Source organism: Barbus barbus (genome assembly GCF_936440315.1).
Source record: "Barbus barbus genome assembly, chromosome: 33".
Lineage (NCBI taxonomy): Eukaryota > Metazoa > Chordata > Actinopteri > Cypriniformes > Cyprinidae > Barbus > Barbus barbus.
The window spans coordinates 1,662,032-1,670,846 of NC_136761.1; the positions used below are offsets into that span (position 1 = coordinate 1,662,032).

General features: G+C 36.1%; 1 long non-coding RNA gene across 1 annotated transcript; it reads left to right on the forward strand.

Moving 5' to 3' along the window:
* The first annotated feature begins 231 nt into the window (after positions 1-231).
* On the forward strand, positions 232-5,559 carry LOC306852836. Its single transcript, XR_013782677.1, has 3 exons — positions 232-293; positions 1,781-1,890; positions 5,203-5,559. It is a non-coding gene; the product is annotated as an uncharacterized lncRNA (long non-coding RNA).
* Positions 5,560-8,815: the final 3,256 nt, after the last annotated feature.

Here is an 8,815-nt window from a genome sequence, read left to right on the forward strand (position 1 = left end):
TCTTAGAAACACGTCCACTGCTTTCACAATAATGTTAGTTTATAAGAATTAACACTCACTTCACGCTCGGTTACCGTTACTTCACTGCGCCGCAGGTTCGTCCAATCACAATGCAGAAGCGCTGCGCTTTATCCAATCAGAATACAGTAGTGAGAGATTGAGCCAATCAGAGCGAGCGGAATACATCTGTGCTGTTGTGCAACGGGCTGTATTTAAAGCAGCTGCCCACCTTGAGCAGCACAGAGATTGAATCCAGCATATCTAGTGTACTACAGGTCCGAGACCAGCGCCAGGTGAGGCTCTTTAAAAACACAATCATATGTTCATTTAATCTGGGAGAGAGATTCTGCAGTACTGTATCGATTCACATCATATTATTTTACATACTGTTCCAGATTATAATAATGCAGTCTAAATAAAGACGGACGTTTCTCTATAAAAGTGTACAGGAACATTATACAATTGCACAATTGATACAATATGTGTTTAATTTGATATTTAATACGTATAGTGATATAGAGGGAAATATCAAACCAGGACAGCATATGTTTGTGCGCACCTGTGAATGCAGTACGCGTAGTGTGTGTGTGTGTGTGTGTGTGTGTGTGTGTGTGTGTAGTGTAGTGTACTTGATTAGCGCACTAGTTTGTGGCGTCGAGCGGTCTGCGGTGTGTGTGTGTGTGTGTGTGTGTGTGGCTTTGCTTTACACAGTCTGTTATTAATGCGCTATACACAGTTAGGAAAATCCAGACGTAAATTGGAACGTTTCAAAAATTCTAATGTTTCAAGTAGCTATATGTCAGTGTTGCAAAATCCCAGAGATATGGCGCGAGTCATGTTGGGTGTGGTGGGAAGACGTGGGGAATTTATCGTGATGCAATAATCATGTGCACACTGCCCTAAATCATTTCTTCTATGTTTATAATATTTGTGTGTGCATAAGATTGTTCTGATATTCTGTACTGATATCTGCTCATGTGAGGAAACCTTCAATACATGAATAACTTGATTGGCTAAACTTAAATGTTTTCAAAGCTACTGTGTTCACTTAGCTTTCTTTTTTAATTAGATCTGATATTAAGTTGCAAGAAAAAAGTGAATATGATCTGGCCCTTGAAACTAGTCTAGTTATTCAGTCCTGTTAAGTGATGACTTGAATAAAACAGTTCATTCAGTATATTGTGTGTTGCTTAAAACCAAAGACATAAAGCATACTTACTTTAATGAGAACTTGTCTGTTTTCTTGGCAGTAGCTACACTGGGTGATTTTGTGACATGACTTCCTCTTGTGCAGATCTCTCTGTAACTTTATCTGTTAAACACACCAGCATTAATCTCTAGCGCACTCGTGGTTTCTGCAAATATGCAAAAAGCGAGGAAAACCACCCATTTGAGTAGAGTAATTTTATGCCAGTGATTTTACTGTAGCTCTGGCTGATAAGAGCTTACATAAACGCTCACCTGAGGACAGGGTGTGTCGACGTGTCCATACACGGTCACCAAAACTTCAGCTCACACCTTTGAGGAAACGGGTCTTGCGTGGTAAAACGCACTTCTGCTTTTCAGAGATGCCGTTGCATGCTTTGCCACACAGCTCTGTGTGAGAACAGCTAAAGAATCACAAATACTGTCCAAACACACTTTGGGATTGACCGTTATTGCATTGCCAATAAGTTGATTGATTTGATTTGCAAATAGTTTTATTGGGGACGGTATAAAGCAAACATTGCATGTAGAGACGGACACTGCCATTAACATTCAATGACTTGATTTCTCACAGACTCTTCAAAATGAGCGACAACCCTGTTAAAGAAGAAGTGCAGAAGTTCGACAAGAAATGCCTAAAGAAGACGAACACGGCAGAGAAGAACTCTCTGCCCACTAAAGAAGGTGAGCGGGTTTGGCAGCCTCTCCCTTGTGACTCATTGTTCACAGCTCACCCTTGCACAGTCTTGTGCTGATCTGACACAGCAAAGCAAACACACACACACACACACACACACACACACTTCTACATATACTTCAGAGATAAGACCGTCTGCCACCTTCACCTGCGGCTGAGCTAAAACAAAGGACAGAGAAACAGATCACTAAGAAGGCTAGTTATGGATTGTAAGCTTCTTTAAGGAATATTATATTATTACATAATATTGATGTATCACTCCTCCTCACAGGTGTAAAATGTAACTGCAGGGAATGAGAAGATCAGATCCAGGCACACTCCAGTACATATGACTTAGATTTATCTGTTTGTTTTCTTCAAGCATTGCCTCTGATATTTAAATTCAGCTGGCTTATTATAGCTCTTATTATAGCTCACTAAAATTAAACCATAAAAAAGACTTGGAATTTGTGTATATATATATATATATATACCATTTCAGCTATTTGCCAAGGCAACGTTTCTCCTTTTAATTTAGTTTAACTTTATGCACTTAACTTAAACTAAAACTGAAATAAAAATTCATAAAAACTAAATCGACATAATATATAATAAACTCATAAACTACAAAAATACAAAATAATTAATAAAACATATTAAAATGAACAGAAAAATTGCTTTAATATATGAATAAAAACTATAATAATATATCAGTGATACTAAAATAACACTAGTCGTCAAGGACCCAAATCACCAGACGTAACAATAATAATAATCATTTAAAAACTTTTTCTTTCTTTCTTTTTGTTTACATTAGTTTTTGATCATATGTGTGTGTTGTTGCTGTAGGTGCTGGTCTTCATTTTTCTCTGGTTGTCTGTAAGATGTGTGTAATTGTTTTATTATAATTGTGTTTTATTATATCGTTCAGTACGGTTGTAGTAGCATTGCTCTATAAATAGATTGCAGTGAGAAACATCTTCTATTTGAAACATTCAAATGGTTTCCACCGTTTTTTGTTTTGTTTTTTTGTATGTGTGTGTTTGACAAAGTCATCATTTGTTCTTCTCCTGCAGTGGAGGCAGTATTTACATCTCAGTTTGCATGTACAGTATCCTCAAAGATAAAAATTATAAATAAATAAACAGGGAAATACCTTGCAGATCTGGATGCGCTGGCATTGTAATGATAATGTAAAGTGCTCTAACATAACTCATGCTCTCTAACAGTGTTGGATGTCTGCCGTCTTGAGTTTGTTCAATAACGAGACGTTCTAGAGGACTGCAGCTAACAAACACTCTCCAGATCCTGTTTTTAATATAAGAGCTATTTCTGACATGAATGTGCAAAATATCTTGTTATACTTCTTCATATTGCAGTCTGGTATTTGCTACAATTTAAAAAGTGATAAGTTGTCTCAACTTAAAAAAACAATGAGGAAACCCGTTGCCTTAAAATTAAGTAAATAATAATTAAAAAATAAATTAAGTGATTTGTCAAGTTCACTTAACTTTTTTTTTATTATTATATAAGTGATAAGTTGACATAACTTTAAAAAATTGAGGAAACCCGTTGCCTTAAAATTATTAAGTAAATAATATTTAAAAAAATCAATTAAGTGATTTGTCAAGTTCACTTAACTTAAAAAATAAAAATTATTATATAAGTGATAAGTTGACTTAACTTAAAAAAAAAAAATGAGGAAACCTGTTGCCTTAAAATTATTAAGTAAATAATATTTTAAAAAATGAATTAAGTGATTTGTCAAGTTCACTTAACTTTAAAAAAAAAAAAAAAATTATATAAGTGATAAGTTGACTTAACTTTTAAAAATTGAGGAAACCCGTTGCCTTAAAATTATTAAGTAAAGAATAAAAATAAAAAAGATAAGTTAAGTGAATTGTCAAGTTCACTTAACTTTTTAAAAATTATTATTATATAAGTGATAAGTTGACTTAACTTTTAAAAATTGAGGAAACCCTTTGCCTTAAAATTAAATAATAATAAAAAAAATAAGTTGAGTGAATTGTCAAGTTCACTTAACTTTTTTTTTTATTATTATTATTATATAAGTGATAGGTTGACTTAACTTTTAACAATTGAGGAAACCCATTGCCTTAAAATAGTTCAGTAAATAATAATTAAAAAAATAAGTTAAGTCAATTGTCAAGTTCACTTAACTTATTTTAAAATTATTATATAAGTGATAAGTTGAGTTAACTTAAAAGAAAATTGAGGAAACCCGTTGCCTTACAATTATTAAGTAAATAATAATGAAAAAAAAATGAATTAAGTGAATTGTCAAGTTCACTTAACTTTTTTTTTTATTATTATTATTATATAAGTGATAAGTTGAGTTAACTTTAAAAAAAATTGAGGAAACCCGTTGCCTTAAAATTAAGTAAATAATAATAATAAAAAATAAGTGATTTTTCAAGTTGTTTTTTATTATTATTTACTTAATAATTTTAAGGCAACGGGTTTCCTCAATTTTTTTTTAAGTTAAGTCAACTTATCACTTATGTATCATATTATCATATCATATAGTGTATAATATTATTTTAATTTATTATCATAATCACAAACACACTGGTTTGTAGCAAAAAAAATAGTTTTACCGTTTACTGCATTTTGTTATTCTAATGAATCATAACTCTCGCGCATTCGCAGAAAATAGTGTTGAAAAATAAGGTGGATAAACATGAGATTTCAATTACTTAAATAAAACACTTCAAGGAATTACTTTGCATTATAAAACGCATAGTTCCGGTCCTTGACTCTGATTGGTTGAGCCGCGTTCGAAGCCGTTGTAAATGACTCTACAAACATACACCTTTGTTTACGTCTGTGTGTTAATGTTGTCTGTAAGCATTTTGCAACCTCAACCGTTTCTGAGGAGCTACATTGTTTGGCGGAAGATTAATGTTTTTATTAATATCAGTGCATTTTATTTGCTCTGTTTTATTTTGTGAAACGAATGGAATAACTGTTTTATAAAGCAATAAGCCTCCAGAAGCCGTGGTTTACAGGGAATTCATAACAGCTAAGGGGGTCCTCTCCGCGTCATGCCTAATAATGCCCCTTCTGTCATAAATTCACTGTAAACCACGGCTTCTGGAGGCTTATTGCTTTATAAAACACTATATGATATGGAACAGGTAGCATTCATGTCATTTATGGTCTCATGCCGCGCGTTACCCTGGGCTTACATGTTTCAGATGTGATTTAGCAGCGCTTCTCAGCTGTAATGAGAGGGGAACAGCACTGCTTGAACCCTGTTTCTCTGGATTCTCTAACGCTCTCGTGTGCTGCTTTCACAGACATCGAGCAGGAGAAGAAGGCTGGAGATGGCAAATGAACGCAAGCCGGTCCGCTCTCCTCCTGGACCCCTGCTCCGCTCCAGCATATACCCAATCATTCATAAATCTACTGGCATTTTTAAAAGCGTGTGAACTGCAGAATCATGTATGTAATTGGAACCGTGTATATTTTCGATCTTCTGATCATGTGTGTTTTCGAGAGGAGATGATGATGCTGTGGCAGTTAAAGAGCACATTTCTGTATCTGTCATCACCAGCTAATGGCTGCTCGCATCAATCTGCTGCCATTCTGTGCTGGCTGTTCTTCAAATAGCATGTGAGATGATATTTTTGTTTAATAAATGATCATAAAAACTTCTTAACTGTGTCCAAATGTTTTAAAACCAGCGCTTTATGAATAGTAATCTTAGTAGTTGTTTTGTGAAAAATAATTATTTTTAGTGTGCAGTACTTGTCAAACATCTAGAAGCATTATAATGTTTCAATGTTTTAATGACATCTCTTCTGGGCTGCATTCATGTGCTAAATAATACAGTAATATTGAGAAATATTATTGCAATTTCAAACAGCTGTTTTCTATGTGAATGTTTGTTAAAATGTCAGTGATTGCTGTTGAATTTTCAGCATCATTACTTCAGCCTTTAGATATCATATCACAGTTTCCACAACAATATTCAGCTGTTTTCAGCATTGATAATAATCAGAAATGTTTCTTGAGCAGTAAATCAGAATATTAGAATGATTTCTGAAGATCATGTGACACTGGAGTAATGATGATGAAAATACAGCACTGCATTACTGAAATATATTACATTGTAACAGATATTCATATTGAAAACAGCTATTTGAAGCTCTAATAATATTTCTCAATATTACTTTTAATATTTACTGTATTATTGAGCACTTGAATGCAGTCCTAGTGAGCGGATGTCATTAAAAATGGTAATATTTCTCAACTTTTCTCAAGTACTGTAGATATTGTTCACCGCTCATTGGATGGATTGAAGATTAGTATATTAGTGTAATTGATACAAATATTTTTACCACATTGATATAATATAGGATCTATAAGTAAAGAATAAATAATCAATCTTGAAAATGTGTGCACAGCTGATAAGTAACTAGTTTTGAATGGCGACATTTTCATTTTTCAGCTACTACAGTTTTTTTTCAACTGCTTACATTTTCAAAACTTCACACACAAATCCAAGAGATGCACACACAAAACGCAAAATGCTTCACATCTCTTTTAAAACAAAGCACTGCATTCAAAATATCACAAACACATCTTAAAAGCAAACATTTGCAAACACTAATATTAATTCCTGTCAGATTTGTGTGTGTTAAAGAGAGAAGTGCGTGTTGTGTTTTGCTAAAGGTGTTTTCTGAAATTGAAAACCGAGTCAAAGGCTGAGAATCAGTGTCTGGTTTTGCAGATTTGCTGTGTGTGACAAGGACAGATTTTGTGCATAAGCGGCTGAAAAGAAACTGATAGACTTTATTATAGCCTTTGCTAGTTAAAGGGGTTTTGTCAGTTATCCTTGACTTTGATAGTACACTTTGGACATTAAACTAACTATAAATAACTTTGCCAAGTATTAGTTAGTTGTATGTAGCACACCTTCACTACTGAACTCTTGCCAAAGGGAGCGAGGTAAAGTCATTATATAACAAGTTTAGAATGAGTTACTGTCACTTGTAGATCTAGAAAGGCAGAATTGCGTGTGTTTGGTTGATTCTACAGGTGGCAACATATTGCAGCCCGCAGGGGAAAAATAATGCGACTGGAATCTACATATTCAAGCGTTCCAGATATTCCTCTCGACAGGAAACTGTGCAGCAGAGCTCATCAAACAACACACTGAGAGACTGAGAGATAACTGATTAACTAGTGAAGATATTTGGCTTCGGCAGACAGGAATGTGTCGGACAGACGAGTGTGGTCATGTCTGAAGAGAGCAGGATTACTATCTTATTAGACACATGGTTCATATGTTTCACCTAATATGCATGCGTCTCAGTGCAGGGTGCACTACACGCTTAACTTAACACTTAGAGGTGTGTTTAAAACGGTATCTTTGAACAATAGTGGTGATGCATGATTTAGCAAACACGATTACAGGCAACACTGATATGTGAAACATCAATCTAGTGGGAAACGATTTCAAAAAGAAAAAAGGAAAAATAAGTTAATTTAGTATGATTTACTCACCATTTTCCTAATGGGGATCAAAAAATGTTTCACAAGATCAAATATTTCTGGTCTTACTATCCTTGTGGGGACACACACACACACACACACACACACACTCTCTCTCTCACACACACACACACACATACACACTTTCTTTCTCTCTCTCTCTCTCTCTCTCTCTCTCTCACACACACACACACACACACACACTCTCTCTCCCACACACACATACACACTTTCTTTCTCTCTCTCTCTCTCTCTCTCTCACACACACACACACACACACACACACTCTCTCCCACACACACATACACACTTTCTCTCTCTCTCTCTCTCTCTCTCTCTCTCTCTCTCTCACACACACACACACACACACACACACACACACACACACACACACACACACTCTCTCTCTCTCTCCCACACACACATACACACTTTCTCTCTCTCTCTCTCTCTCTCACACACACACACACACACTCTTTCCCACACACATACACACTTTCTCTCTCTCTCTCTCTCTCTCTCTCTCTCTCTCTCTCTCACACACACACACACACACACACTCTCTCTCCCACACACACATACACACTTTCTCTCTCTCTCTCTCTCTCTCTCTCTCACACACACACACACACACACACACACACACACACTCTCTCTCTCTCTCTCTCTCTCTCACACACACACACACACACACACACACACACTCTCTCTCTCCCACACACACACATGCACACATTCTCTCTCTCTCTCTCTCACACACACACACACACACACACACACACACACACACTCTCTTTCCCACACACATACACACTTTCTCTCTCTCTCTCTCTCTCTCACACACACACACACACACACACACACTCTCTCTCTCTCTCCCACACACACATACACACTTTCTCTCTCTCTCTCTCTCACACACATACACACACTCTCTCTCTCTCTCTCTCTCTCTCACACACACACACACACACACACACTATCTCTCTCCCACACACACACACACACACACACATGCACACATTCTCTCTCTCTCTCTCTCTCTCTCTCTCACACACACACACACTCTCTTTCCCACACACATACACACTTTCTCTCTCTCTCTCTCTCTCACACACACACACACTCTCTTTCCCACACACATACACACTTTCTCTCTCTCTCTCTCTCTCACACACACACACACACTCTCTTTCCCACACACATACACACTTTCTCTCTCTCTCTCTCTCTCTCACACACACACACTCTCTTTCCCACACACATACACACTTTCTCTCTCTCTCTCTCTCTCACACACACACACACACACACACACAAACAGTCTGTGTCTGATGGCATGTTTGCAGATTTTCTAAACATGTTACAGGTCTTTTTATTTCATTTATAAGTGTACTGTCCTTTGATTCAGCA